Here is a 15,630-nt window from a genome sequence, read left to right on the forward strand (position 1 = left end):
ATCCTTGCATTATTTTGTTGCCTCTTCTCTGTTGTTCAGCTTCCTCTCATTCCCTAATGCAAACACTCTTCCCTTTGGACACTTTCCAAAACTCCAAGCAGCTTCATTTTAATCAATAGAGAAGCCCAGCAGAACTTTTCCAGTACTTCAGGGTGTATGACAAAGACAGGATGGGTAACCCTGTGAGCACAGCTGCCAGGATCTGAACTGGACATTGTAACCATCCAGCAGAGCTGTATTTCTGAATATCATTCCAGGATCATGCCAAAAATATTTCCAAATCAAAGCTTTCCTTGCTTCACTATCAGGTTTTTCTCCTCCTTTAATGAGCTACTATAATCCATGAAAACTATCCAAATAAAAGACATTTTGGCAAGAATTTGGTGATTGGTTTTATCAGCTGTGCCCAAAGCAGTGAACTCAGTGATCTGACTTGTGGAAATATGGAGAAATCATTTTTTATATGATGTCCACAGCCCCCCTGCATGTAAGCAAGGCAAAGGAGTGCAGTGGAAATAAAAGTGCCCAGGGGGCCACCTAATTCCAGCTGAGTGTTCCTGGGCATTTGTGAGAACCCTGCTCTCCTCTGAGGGCTCACAAACCAAACTCCCAACTAAGCTGAGCCTGCTGGAGAGCTGACCCTGATGTGGCTACAGCTCAAAAGTTCAACTTTTATTCCCCTTCTCCTATGTGTGGCTATTTCCCAGCAGCTGAGTTAGAAGAAAATGCAAGTGTGATGCAATTTTAATTATTTCTGGTAATTATAATGGGAGAGCAAATGAAACTACATAGCACCATTTATTTAATGCCTTTGAAGACAAAGATTGTACTTTTGGTCTCTTTCTAGTACTGTAGCATCTGTGCTTCAGATGAGAAAGCCTTAAAATAGTCCATCATCTCAGGCTTTTCTTTTTTTTTTTTTTCTTTCATTAATTTGGAGTGATGAAAGCCACAATTTCTCTGTATGCTTGCAGCAAAATTACTTATTTCAAATAAACATCCCATTTTTTCTTAACTTACATACATCCCTCTTTGCAAACAACACAACTTGCAGGAACTGCAAGGGGCAACCTGGGGGTCAGATTATTTTGCCATCCCCTCTAAAACAGTGTTTGGGGCTGCTGGAATTCATTTTTTCTTGGTTAACTTTTAAAATAGAGATTAAATACTGATGGAAACACTGAGACATTGTGAAAAATGAGATGCCTGTAGTTCTGGGAAGGTTAAAATTTGTACCATCTTGACTGATCCCAGTCAGAATGCTTAATTAGTTGGAAATGCAAGAGCCATAAGGTAGAAATGGAAGTGATAGACTGCCCAGTCTCTGCTTAGGTTTTGGCAAAAGGAGCTTTAGTTGGTCTGGAATCTCAACAGGGCCATTAGAGCCAGGGAGAAGGCACAGATTTCCTTTTACTTAGATTAAAAAGGGGTTTATTTACTTCAGATTAACATCATGAACCCTTCTTAGCTCTTGAGGTCTGAGTCCCCCTGCAGAGCTGGGGTGACCAGGGAGCAGGATCCCACCCTTCCCAGCCCCTTTTATGTAATAATTAATCTGAAAAGTGAGAGCTCCCAGTAAGAGGCTTACCCAGTGATGACGTTTTCATTTGCTAAAACATTTTTAAGCAGGATTTATTCACCGAGCACCTAAGGATGCATCTGAAAAGAGATGGAGGGAGGGAGCACTGCAAGCAGTCCTGCACCCTAGACAGGGTTTGAAAAGCCCCTTCTGGGGACAGGTTGTGACATGGGACATGTGCCATCTCCATGCAGCAGTTTGGTGGCTTTCAGTATGGCCAGAAAAGCTCTGCCCTTCCCCTTCCAGAGCTGACCTTCTGCACAACACAGGAGAAACCCCCAGAGCTGAAACTTGGGAGATGTTCACCCTGGAACCTAATGATAACCATGTGGGCACTGTGCTGCTTTAATACTTTCCTAGCTGATGAATTAAAGAGGATTTCATTTGTTGTCTCACTGAAGACAGGATGGGACTTAGAATCATAGAAGCAGCCAGGCTGGAAAGGACCTCTGAGATCATCAAGTGCCATCAGGTGACAGCAGACATCCAGGTCCTGACCTTTGGGATTGAGCCATCAAAATCTTGAATTCAAGGAATGTGTAAAATTCCCAAACAAATGGGAATTCTGGAATCTGTAGGTTAACTTGGATAGGTTTGTGAACATGGAGCTGGGATTTCTGCAACAAGAAATCCACTGGTGATTTTTCCAGCATGGCAGAGTTGTCCCTGACTTATACCCTGTTTGGAAATCCTCTGCTTGTTGTAAGAAGACCCCTGGGTCTCCACCAGAGCTGGGGAGAGGACAGTGATCCATTTCTTTTGAAGATGACAGTTAATACATTTCCTTGGTTTCAACAAGCCTTACCCAGCCTGGACACCAAACTATCCTGCACTAAACATTCCCTCTGATGGTCACCATGTCTTCATCCATTGAAGAAAAAGCACCCTGACTGCAAAGCAGCTAATCCTACAGTCATTTATCTCCCAGGACCTCTCCCAGACAATTCCAGCAGCAGTATCCTTATTAGTGCTACATTCTTCTGCTGGGAGGTGTCTTAATTCACATATCTGCAGTGCCACACAGAGTGATGTAACCACAAGGTTTCACCAGGAATATCCTGTGCAGGAGGAGGTTGTAAGCAAGGTCTGAGTTCAGGTCCTCAAGGTGACCCTAAGGGGTGGCAGGGTGAGAGCAGGAGTGGACCCTGCAAGGTCTCGGGTTTGCATCTCCCTTCCCACCTGTCTGCTGCAGCCTGAGAGGAGACAACACGTGTTTTGGGGCAGAAAGAGCAGTTTTCAAGCAAGGATGAGAAGAGACTCTCTGAGCTGGCTGGTGCAATGCAGCAGTGATCTTCCCCTGGGCCAGAGTCAATCATAGCTTAAAACTTGTCCAGACCGATTTGAAAAAGAAGCTGAATTCCTGAGCCGTGCTCTTTTTCCCCTCTTTCAGCTGCAGAGGTTTTGTGATTTGTACTAACCTTGAAGATCCAAAACAAAATATGTGCTAATGATATTCCTAGCTCCCAGCTGGTGCTGGCAACTCTTTTACTGCTCTGCAGGACAAGTGCAAGTACAAATGCAAGTACCAGAACCTTGTTGAGAGCGGAGTGTCCCACATTTCAGTCTTAACCATTCAGACTACAAGACATATAATAAAACAGTTTCTGTTCTGAATGAATAATTGAGCTGCTTCTGTGGGGAGGCCTCCAAAGAGCCATGCAGCAGAATGTTTTTTAAGGCACTTCTGAAAGCTATCCCACCTGGAAACCTCCCCCACACAGAGCCTACATTGCTCTTCCTCTCAGCTTGCTTTAATTGCTTGTTCTGTGTCTGTACCTCATCTGAATGGTGCAGGAAGGCAGCAGGCTTCATGAAATGCTGCAATTATTTTTAAGGTAGAGCAAGACTTCCAAAATCATGAAAACTCCTTGAATGTCATTGGGTAAGTTCAGGTTTTTTTAGTTTGAGGATTCTTTCCCTGTATCGAAATTCCTCCAAAGGATACCAAAAAAGGATTGAAGAACACTTTAATGCTTGGTTCTCAAAGCAAATATGTAGCATATAAAATTTCACTGCTGCATCTCCACCCTACAGCAGGTGCTGTGGCCCCTTGCAGAGGGGTCTCACTCCTGAATCCATCCCAGAAACTCCCTCTTGAGGCAGGAAACCCCCTGGCTGGCAGCCTGCTCCAACCTGTGGAGCCAGACCATGTCAGAGAATCATTTTTACATTCTGAAACACATTCTGAGATGAAAAAATTTCCTTCTTTCTCCTTGGGGTATAATAGAGAACAATAACAACAATCCCAACCAATAATAATAATAGGAACAGCAGCAGTGATACTACTCCTGATAATAATGTTGTCAGTGTTTGTGACATATCAATATTTCCCAGTGTCAGAAAAAGCCAACCAGTCCACCTCGCTCTGAATATTATTTATGCTAAAGTTAGAGTCAGAGGAGGGAGGTAAAACCCTTTGAAAGCTTCCAAAGATTTTCTTTCCTGACAGACAGACACTCAGGTAGACAGGGATCTTTCACTGCATCCTTGGAGAACATGTTTGCTTCCAAGGACAGCAAAGGAGACCGAGGTGATCAAAATGGGGTAAATTCCACTATTTTTCTGAAATGCATTATTTAACCTGCTACACACAGTGTTGCTTTCTGACTCTAGCAGTAAATCTGTGTTTTGCCAGATGAAACGTTGGGTGGCTGGGGGGAAGGGACTCCAACATGTTCTTCCTCAATCTCAGGGTTGTCATTTGGTTTAGATGAGACAGTCCCTCTCTTTCTTTATGGATACTTTACTATTTTTCCCCAGTAAAATTCCCCTTGAGTTTTTCTTGTTTCAGTTTGATCCAGAATTGAAGGGATTCAGTAGAGAATCCCTCCCACCTTGCCTCAGGTTCTGAGCAGCTTCTGGTTTACAGTTCTAGAACCTTCCTGCTTATTTTTTAATTCCAACACCCCAACAAACAGAGGAGCTACACGACAGCCTTTTTCCATTTCCAGAACTGAAGCTACTAACTCAGAGGATGTAAAATTTTGGAATAACTCATTGATACTGCACAAACTGTCAGGTTTCTCTTCTTGATGGTAAACCACTATTTTATAGTCTTAGACATGATGTAATTTTCATTTCCTCCACCTACTCTAGTACTGCTCAACTTGCAGTACAAGATGGAGGGGGTTTTATGTCATCTAACACAGAAATAAACCTACCACAGCTTCTGCATTGTGCAGAATCAGAGAACAGATCAGGTTCAGTTTGAATCCAGTGACAACTCCAGGCCAGGAATGGGGGTGAGGGAAAGGCAATATACTGAGGGAGGAAAGAAGGTTGGAAGATAAATTTCTCTGCAGATAATTAATTAATTTTATTTAAACAGGACTTTGGAAAAGCTTGGCCACATGGCCAGCAGGTCCTGGGATGGATAAGGGTGTCAAAGACTGCAACCTGACCAAGGGAAAATTCCATATGATATTCCATATGATATTCCATACCATCTGATGTTGTGCTCATCAATACAAGCTAAGAGAGAAGAGAGGGAGCAGGAGACATTTGCTATTAGAAGGCATTTGTCTTCCACAGCAACCCCTACAAATACAGAGGTCTTGCTTCCCCAGAAGTGCCTGGACATCACCTGCTGATGGGAAGTAGAGAATAAATCTTTGTTTTCTTTTACTTCCACAAATGGCCTTTTTTAAAAACTTTTGTTTTTATTAAGCTGCCTTTCTCTCTACCCATGATTTTTTCATCTTATTTTCTCCCTTTTTTGCCCCCAAGGAGTGATGCTTGATGGGCACTTCACAGCCTGCCAAGCTCAACCTGGCACATAAGCATACTAAAAGTACTTCACATGGGACAAGATCCTGTCACTGCCAGATTTCTCTTCTTAGGGAGCTTCAGGTGAATGTACAAAATGTGCTTTTGATTTCCATCTTTCCTTTATTTTATTCCTTGCTTTGTTACTAAATACGCCTGATTAGCAATATTCATGCTTAATTACCCTCTAGCTTGTCTGACTTGTAAACTCTCTGGTTAACACTACAGTTCTCATCTCAAAGTAACACTGCAACATGATCTGACATCTGTTATTTACTTCAGCATTATTATTTTTTTTTTTTTATTTGTGGGGAAAAGGCTGCAAACTCGAGACTGTAAATTTCCCTCCTCTGCCAAAGCGTACGGTGGAGAACAGGGCATAAAACCAACCCAGAATATATAAAGAACCAGGATACAACATTGTGGCCAATGAAAAATTGTGCAGAGGAGGAGATGTTACAGAGAATCTTCTCCTATTAAAGCACACACAAAGTTTCAAGAGATTTCAGTGCTGGGAACTGAAATATTCAGGTTTAAGAACTGAGCAGTTTAATTCTGGGTTGCAAAAGATTTGCAGGAGGTGTTGGAAACAGAAAAGGGATTCTGTGAAGTGCACAGGAAAGCAGTCCTGGTGCTCCATGCAGGGATGATCAGAGTTTTTCCAAAAGTCCACTGGTGATTTGTTTTGGTTTTAATTTGTTTTACTCTTTTTGAATAATCAAAGCTTGAAGTCATTTGCATCCCCCTGCATCAGGCTTCTCTACATCCATCCAGAATTTTATTACTGCTTTTCATTCCCCACAGCCTGCCCTGTGGTCCCATTTATAAGGGACTAATGATTTAATTTCCAGCAGCAGCACATTTTGGAGGTAGATCCTTCAGTGAGGCCTCATGCAGAGCAGGGCCCTTCTCAGTATGAATAATGATACCAGGATTTGGCCTGGGCCATTAGAGAAATCATTCTGCTGACCCTCTAGTGGGTTAATAATTCAATTACACAAAAGAAAATTAGACCTGGAAGTGCAGAAAGATGCTCCACAAAGTGTACAGGGGAAAAAAAAATAAATCCCAAACAAACCCCTAAAACCCCAGACAGCAGCATGAGAAAAGCTTGGCTCCTAATGAGCATATTGTGTAGGATCCTTTCCTCCAGCACTGACACAAAAACAATAAAGATCTCTTGTCTTGTTAATGCTTCTGCCTTTAGGGGACTGGAAGGAAAATTACCTTCAAGAAGCAAAAAACCTTATGGCAAGTTCCTTTCAGGCTTCTGGGCTATGGAGAATGAAGTGTGGGGCTTTTTTTTTTTCCTTCAAATATTTTCTCAAGTATTTCCATAAGGGCTTGGCAGACCAGCATTGCTCACCACCATTTCCAGGCCATCAACAAAGCCACCAGCAGAAAGCTGTTCAGGCTGCCTGGAGGCTCAGGGCCCCTTGGCTTTCAGTTCTGCATCCATCTCCTGCATCTTTCTCCTTATTTACCCATCTCCTTGGCACTTTGAGCTGGACCAATATCCCACATCTGTTTATTACCACTGCTACTCTCCTTTTCTGATATTATAGGCAAGGATGTGAGTTTTCAGAGAAGAAATCATGTTTTCATCAAGAAGAAATGCTTTAACCTCACAGGGCTCTGTAGTCACCAACCTGATCTCCCCAAACTCCCCAAAACCCAGCTTTTACACTTAATTATATTCCCAGGTTTATTCTGCACCTGACTGACACAGTGCTGGGATACAGGCAGAGCTTTGGGTGGTACTGGGTGTTGGTAACACCTTTGGAAAGGGTTGCTTGGTTTGAGTAATGAACACAGGAGTGTGGCCAAGACTGGCTGGAGATGTATTTCAAAATCCTTTTGCTCAGGCTGCAGAGGCTGAGAGTCCTCCCCAGGGCACCATGGAGAAGCCAAATTCTCTAAACTGTGGCCTCACAATTTCCTTCCATAAAGAGCATCAAAAAGTTGACCTCTTCAGTGGAAAAAGGTCTCTTGCCACACTAGGTCCCATAAAGTGCCAAATTGTGGGCACTGATGTGTGGCATAAAGATATTATCATTTTATTCCAAGGGGTGTATTATCAGTCTGAGGGCTATGAAGGCATTTATGAATTGACATTTTCCCAGGTTTTGTTTTTAATGAGACACTAAAAGTGTTCCTGGGTAACAAAGTGATAATTTAATGGGAAAGGAAAATAATGTGGCTTTGTGTCAGAGGCTACACAACAGGAGGAGCACATAAACTTCCAAATTGTAAAGCTAATGTGAAGTTTTCAGATAGATCAGTAGGAAGAAATTGAAGCATTTGTGCAGAAAGCTTTTTGCAGGGAAAACAAAAAAAAAAAAAAAAAGCCTTCTCCATCCTTGGAGAAGGATGAAAAGAGAGAGGAAAGTATTTTCTGGTAGTCAGGAAACAAAGGACCAATTCCCTGCTCCGTGGACTCCAGACCCCCCGTGATGATTTGTTTGTGTTATTCAGCCCCTTGGTACATCCACATCCCATAATATCAATTTAATATGGTACTGTGAAATAAATGACAGATTTAGGAGGTGCTGAGATGCTTAGGTAACAAGGACCAGAGAAGCATTTATCTTACAGAAAAGAGAAACACAACTTGTCCCTGCTGGCATTTTGCTTCTGTGTGGGTGTGTGTGAAGAGCAAATATATATCTTAAAAAAAACCAAAAAAAAAACCACTCAAAAAAGCCCACAAAAACAAAAAAAAAATCCCCAATAAAACCAAAAAACCCCACCAAACTACCTGTTTGCTAATTGTGCACAGCTCCTGGCCATACCCAACAGAGAGAGTTCTCCACCACCACTGCAGCAGCTGATGCCCCAAATCCTACAGCTCATTGTATCTTCCTCACTCCATCCCTGGAGTGTTTCCCAGTTTGGAAAGTGCCCAGATTTTTGCCACCCAGGATCTTGATTTCAGTAAGGAAACCTCTCCCCAGATTGGTGACTGTGAGCATTGAGCAAAGTGGGTGCAGCACAAACACACAGAAATTTTTTGTGTTGTGGAACTCACCTGGGAGCCTCAGTCATGGCTCCATACATGGCAGTGAGAGAAAAAAAAAATAAATAAAAAGCCATTACAGAGATAATTTTGCAACTCATTTCTTATCTCCACTGAGTTTCAACCTCACTTAGGCTCTCAGATTTCTCCACAGAGCTGCTGAGCCTCTTTGTTTTAGGAATTGTTTAGATCTTCTGTGAAGTTAACAGAGAAATGTGAACTATTTCTGCCCCAAAGATGGCAGAGAAAGGCAGAGGAATAAACCTACTATTTTTCTGCCTGCATCTCCTACCTGATCTGGTCCAATTTACAATATTGTCCTTTATGTGTTTATTAGTCAGCTACCTCCCACCCAGTGTAATCAAATTACTCTCCTTTCCCCCCTTGGATTTCCTTGGTAAAAATGCTCATGCTTCTGCCTGTCAACTGCTAAAAAGAGCTTATTAGGATCAGTCATAAAAATCTATACCCTACCTACAAATAATTGAAATCCTATTTTCAGCTTTCTGGATGCATAAATCACTGTTCTGCTCAGCAGTCCCAACCACAGCCATTCAGACCTTGGATTCTGAAGGACAACAAGGGAGAAGGCACAGTTTCTTACCTTTTTTGCCTTTTGTCCAGTGGGAAATAGGAGGAGATGGCACCAGAAGTCTGAGATGGCACCATGAAGTGCTCTGTCCCACGTCAAGGCTGGGAATGAAATGGGAATCACTGGAGGAGAGTTGTTCTCTCATGTCTCTCTCAGCAGAGAGGATCAAGCAGCCCAAACCTGCAAGAAAACACATGCACGTGTAATCTACTGAGATCTTTCCTTAGGGATCCTACCAAAGGTGGAAATATTAGCAGATTGTAAAAATCTACATGTAGCTGCAGGTGAGGAACTAGCAACCTCAACTCTAGCTGGATCATAATTTTTGCAAGGTGGTGCATTTTATTACACTGGAACATTTCTGCAATTGAATGCATTTTCCAAGGAATGCTTTTTTTTTTTTTTTTTTTTTTTTTTCCAGGAAGAGAAGTGAGAATGCCTTACAAACCCAGATTTAAATTTTGGCTGAGCTCAAGGACAATGTCTCTTTACAAAGGCAGTGTGTCCCTGCTGAAAATCAGCCTCCCTGATTACCATACATTTATTCACTCACCCACTTATTTATTTATTTATTGCTAAGGTAAATTTCCAACAGCTCTAACAAGATGTTGCAGCAAATATTATTTTTACCCCCTACCCAGACTGATACCAGAAGAAATACTTGGATGTAAATTCAAGGCTTTATTTAAAGTGCACAGGAATAGTTTGAACCAGTTCAACAAAGAAAGAGAAAAAAAGATTTGCTTTGCTAATTTGATAGCTGAAGCTGAGCTTAACATCTCTTTAAGCTTCCCCAAGTTTCTACAAACTTGTCACTGACAGTCCCTGATTCCTCTGCCTTTTATAAAGGTCTCTCAAGAAGCTTTCTCAGAGCTGGCTTAGACATTGTGACACAAATCATGGGCTCAGTTTGGGCTGAAGATCTTTGTTATCCAGACCAGGGCTTTGGGATCTCTGTGGACTGGGGAAGACAGGAAAGCACTGCCCAGCCTGTTATTCACAAGTTTTTAATATTGTATAAGCAAGGCTTTTCAAGACATTTTTCTAGGGAGAGAATAGAACATCTTTGCTCCTGCGTAAAATATTTGGTATAAAAGAATTATCTGAAACATAAGGACTGCTCTTTCCTTTCCTGCAGTCATTTAGACACACATTGTCATTGCTGCACATGGATTTGTCTTCCTGGAACTTAACATAATTCCACCTCATTTTTTTCCTCAAACTCCTTATCAGAAAACTTCCTATTTTTCACCTGGCTGCAGCTGAGCTGAGCTATGATTTGGTTTCTTAAGTGACATTTTTGTACCTGATTCTCTTCAACGAACTTCTGCATATTTTTGTTAAAAAGTTTAAATATTTCTGCATGTGCCAGAACCTTGAATCAGCCCAAATTCTGACATGGAATGGGCTAAACCATCTCACACATTGACCTTGGGAGAGAGGAGCTCAGTTTTTACCCAAATAAATGCACTCAGCAGTGTGATGCAGCCTCTCCATGCCTGGAGTGGGGGATGCTCCATGCTGGGGGGAAGGAGAGGAGGGGGCTCTGCCCCTGCTTTGACTGGAAAAGTCTGGAAAAGCATTTTTGCTTTTCTCTTCCACCAGACCAGAGGGATTCCCCCAGCCTGCACAGTCTCTGAGAAGTATTCAAGCTTTTGGGTGTTTATTTAAGTTGCAGCAGTAACTTTCATCCTTTCTTGCTTGTCAGTGCAAATCAAAGTTAAAAGAGAAACACTGCAATTATAATCTTAATAAATCTATAAATAATGTTTAATGAAGTGCCCTAAGTGCTGCTGATGGACCCTTAGGCTTTGGAGAGGATTCCACTAGTGAATGGTGACCTGTCAATCTGCACCACGGGACCAGCTGAAACCTCCCTGCCTCAGGGGACACTGCTGAACTTGTCTTTAAAAAAATCAAATTAAAATCAGACCTGTTTTGCAAATCATCTGAGAGGTCTATCAGACTCCCTGGCTACATCAAAGGCAAGGCAAACCTTTATCTTTGGCACTGCTGAACAACATCTGAAAAAAAAAAACACCTCAGCAGGGAAACGTGCAAAGACTTTCTGCTCTCAGATTGTCTCAGACCAGTTTAAAGGGGGTGATAACACACTGAATCAGCAATCAAATTTCTCCAAATAACTTCTCCTGAGTTCATTTCTTTTCAAGTCTGGGGTAGCTTTTGCAGCAGGTAACTTCACAGGAGGAACTCCTGAACGTTGACTTCTCCCGTGGGGGGGTGGATGGGTGAGAGGCAGCTGCAGGGGGCTCCTGGGCTGCCCCTTTCCCTTGGCAGGGAACAGGAAATCTGCCCAGGGTTTCAGTTCCAAGGGTTTTCTTCCTTAGGAACAAACACTGAGCATATGTTCCCAGCAAGCAACACTTTATTTTGCAAACAGGTTCTGCTCAGCCCGATGGGTCTGTTCTCAATCTGTGATACCAGACGACGATGGAAAAAGGATGAGAGTCAACCTCCCTCTGCCTTCCTCTTATGCACATTTTACTCACTGCATCTTATTTTGAGCTGAAAAGGATAATTGTGGGCACAGCTTTGGAAAAGATTTGGGAATCTATTTTCAAATTTTAAAAATCCGTTTCAGTCAACATGACATGAAAAGTTGTCAAAGCTTTTGGCAGACTCAAAAATAATAATTAAGTTTTCTTTCTGGGTTGAACAAAATGTTCCATTTAAATCCCAAATTAAATATTCTTTCTTACTTGAAAGGTTGCTTGAATGTCTTTACAAACAAGATGAAAACATACTTAGAAAGTGAACACTGAAGATAACAATTAAAAAATCACCTTGACTTTATATTGCAAAAAGTCTGGACAGGCCTGATGCTTTACTGACTTCTTTCATTTTCCCTGAATCAATCTGGCAGAATTTAGCAGTTTAATAAAGGCTTCAGACTTTGAAATACTCTGGGAGATTTCTGAAGTGGTCCCTAAGAAAGGTTCTGCTGCTCTTTGATGCTCAGGGTAGAAAAGTTAACACCAAAAACTGATTTCTGAGAATACTCCTAAAAATAAGCAAGGGTAGATAAAGCCTTGCAATCATGAGGTACCTGTGCTGGGTCCTTCATCAGCTGTATCCAGATTTTTTAGGAGAAACAGGGAGTTGATATCTTGTCCTACTCCTTGCTAGGCTCTTGGAGACAGAAAGCATCAACCTCCCCATCTCCTCAATGCACCACAGGGGCCATATGGAGGGGGGGTCAGGAGTGAATAAACCTCTGGCAGAAAATGAAGCCTCCTAAATCCCTCAGCCAGGAGCTGAACGTGGGCCAGGACTGTGAGGGAAGATTATAGCACTTGTGCTTCTCATTGGAAGTGAATTGTTCTGAAGAGATACTGAAGACAGAGAAATCCCTGGCTTGTTCCAGGTGGCAGATTTCGAGGTGTCAGAAATAGGCAGTACATTACAGTGGGATTACAAAGAAACTGCAAAGCAAAATCGTTCTTAAATTTAAAGAGAAAAAAAAAAAATAATCCACACCTTTACTTCTTCTTCCAGGAGCTTGGAAAAGCTGCTTTTCTCTGCAAGCAGGTATCTGCCAAGTGGAAGCATTGATCATGTTGGTGCAGAGCTGCTCAATCCAGCTCAGTCTTGTGAATTTGAACAGTTAACAGCTGGGCTCATTAGAGAGCAGAGTATTATTGGTATAACTGATAACCAGGACTAAGCAAGGTTATTTTGCAAGTAATAGATTTGACTTTGCAAAGAAGGGGGGATATTTGCAGAGCTAATGAAAACTCAACGTCCCAAATTAAAGTGTGAGCAAGCAGGGAAAGAGCCTGAGAGCACCTCATTACCCATGCATACCAAGGCAGGGAGACAGCACACGAGGGTGAACACGTAGCAGGGACCGTGTTGGTTTGCAATAAATGCAGAAGGAGGCAGAGGGTGACCCAGGGGGTGCCCAGCCCCGGGAGACACCTCCCAGGGTGGGTGATGCTGTGGGTGCTGCTCCCCGGGCCCTGCAGGACTGGCAGCCCAGAACCAAACCCATCCCTGGTGTCTCCAAGAGGTTCTTGTACAGCTTATAAGGCAATGCTTAGAGGCTGCATTTTGGCATGCAAATAAGCTTGGATATCAAGTCAGTAGCTTTTCCCTTTCCGAGCTCTGGGTTGAGTTATTCGAGGTCCTGGAGATATCGAGGTCCTGGAACAGGTCCAAAGGAGGGCAACCAGGCTGGTGAAGGGACTCGAGCACAGGCCCTATGAAGAGAGGCTGAGAGAGCTGGGGCTGTTCAGCCTGGAGAAGAGGAGGCTCAGGGGAGACCTCATTGCTCTCTACAACTCCCTGAAAGGAGGTTGGAGCCAGGTGGGAGTTGGTCTCTTTTCCCAGACGACTTTCAACAAGACAAGAGGACACAGTCTTAAGTTGTGCCAGGGGAGATTTAGGCTGGATATCAGAAAGAATTTTTTTACAGTGAGGGTGATCAGGCAATGGAATGGACTGCCTGGTGAGGTGGTAGATTCTCCATCCCTAGAGACATTTAAAAAGAGACTGGATGTGGCACTCAGTGCCATGGTCTAGCAACCGCACCGGTGGGTCAAGGGTTGGACTTGATGATCTCTGAGGTCCCTTCCAACCCAGCCAGTTCTATGATTCTATGATTCTTAGAGTCCTTTCTCTTGGAGGAATTATGACTTATTTATCTGACAGATTGCCTACGTCCCATCTCATTTTTGTATCTAACATAACCTCCACAATGCTCAGCAGCTTGCTTTGACAGATACCTACAGAAAGAAACATGTCATGGGCACAGGCCAGGAGCTGCATGAACCTTTCCCTTCACTTTGTTCCTCTGGGTTCATGCAGTGAGAGCCTGGCTAGAGCAGAGGCGCCAAAGGCTTTGGCTGCTCCCAGCTGCACACAGCTGGGGTAGGGCTGGTGTACCTGGTTCTCCATGCTGCAGTTCAGAATAAAGCTCTACTGAGTTCTTAAATTATTCTTATTTTCCTAGAAGTGCATCCCTTCTCATCCCTGCAGCAGGATAATGGGCAGCACCACCACTGGAAATCATGCAGGAGAAGGATATAGAGGATAAGGTAGGAAATAAATTTTAATGATTATATAAATTTGTGGGGAAAGGTGCTGAGTAATCTAGCAGGTGAAATAATTAGGGTTTAATAAAGGAATAAAGGTTTGTTGACCATGTGCTGCTATTTCCTCTTTGGTTATGGAGCCAAGTTGTGCACTGGGGATTAGCAAGGTACTTGAAACAGCAAAGCTCTTCACTCAGGACAAATAAAAAGTGGGGGCATCATATAAAATAATGAATGGCAGAGAAATGTTCCCTGTCCCAGACTCTGGGATCATTGAACAGTGACATAACCTAAGTGGATAAAAAGAAACTGTTTGCACATAGTGTGTAATTAGTGATATTAATTGCTATGAATGTTATTCTTGCAAAAAAATGTAGCTGGATTCTAAACGCTGGTCATTGATAAGGTTAATAAAAGCATTCAGCATATAATTACAATATTTTATCTTCTGGTATTTTAATTTTAAAAAAAAAGGATTATATTTAGAGCATGATGAGCTGGAAAATTTTACAAGAGACATGAAGCCTCATGCATCTGGGTTTGGAGCCACCTGTTGAGTGCTGATGAATGGAGAGGCCAGTGTCCCAAACTCCTTCCCAAAGCACACAGTGCCAGCTCCTTGGCAGAGAGCAAAGGTGGAAATGGAGAATAAAGATCTGAAGGACACCAATTCCTTCCCCATAGCAAATCCATGCCCCCATTTGTCAGGTGTGGAACAGAACAGCACAACCTGCCTGTTCATTGCTTGATGCTATTGCACTGCTTTCTGGTCACAAAAAGTTTCCACATCCCAAGGAAACCTCAGCTCCATTATTTTCCTTTTCTTTAGGGTAAAACCATAAGGGACAATTTCTCTTTTTAAGAGACTGCAGCCAAGCTTGCTGGGGAAGTTGAGTTGAAGGTCAAGAGGTGTCACAAGAGGTGGCCTCCAGCCCATCCTCATCACCAGAGAGTTGGATCAACTCCCATCTGGCTCCTTAGCTGAGCCCATCACCTGTTTGCTGACTGGGAACACTGAAACTGCTGTACTGAAAGGGATGTAAAATCATTAAGCATATCTTGTTTTAATTTACATAAAATCATTTAAATCAGAAGGCTTCTGGAGAGTGTGAGTGAGACTGGGAGGCAGTGATGTGACAGGGGAGACTTGAGTGCAAAATGAAGCCTTAGCATATTAAGCACAATTTTTATCATATCAGTCACTTATGTAACAAATTAGTGAATGTTTTTCTAAAATCATAAAACAGCTCCTGATATGAAACTTGATTATCTCAGTTCATTTTCTCCATCAGCTTTGCTACACAGTAAAAAGACAAGATTTTTCATTAATATAAGGAAATCACTCAAATTTCTCTTGTAATGAGACATAGCCTGACTTTGCTACTGACTCATGGCTCCTGCCTCCTTACAGAAACCTGCTCTCTTTTAGATATGTACTGAATAAAACTTCTGTAAACTATGCAAAGCCAAAAAGTGAATAATTTTTAAACTCTGTAGCTGACGAGTTCACAGTTCCTTGAACATGCCAGGGGCATTTTAAAATTATTTTAAGGATTGTCTTTTCAGCTAGTAGACCTGGAAATAGTAAGGTTTTTAGTAATGTTCTTTTTTCCTTTTTTTCTTT

Source organism: Heliangelus exortis, chromosome 12, assembly GCF_036169615.1.
Source record: "Heliangelus exortis chromosome 12, bHelExo1.hap1, whole genome shotgun sequence".
NCBI lineage: Eukaryota > Metazoa > Chordata > Aves > Apodiformes > Trochilidae > Heliangelus > Heliangelus exortis.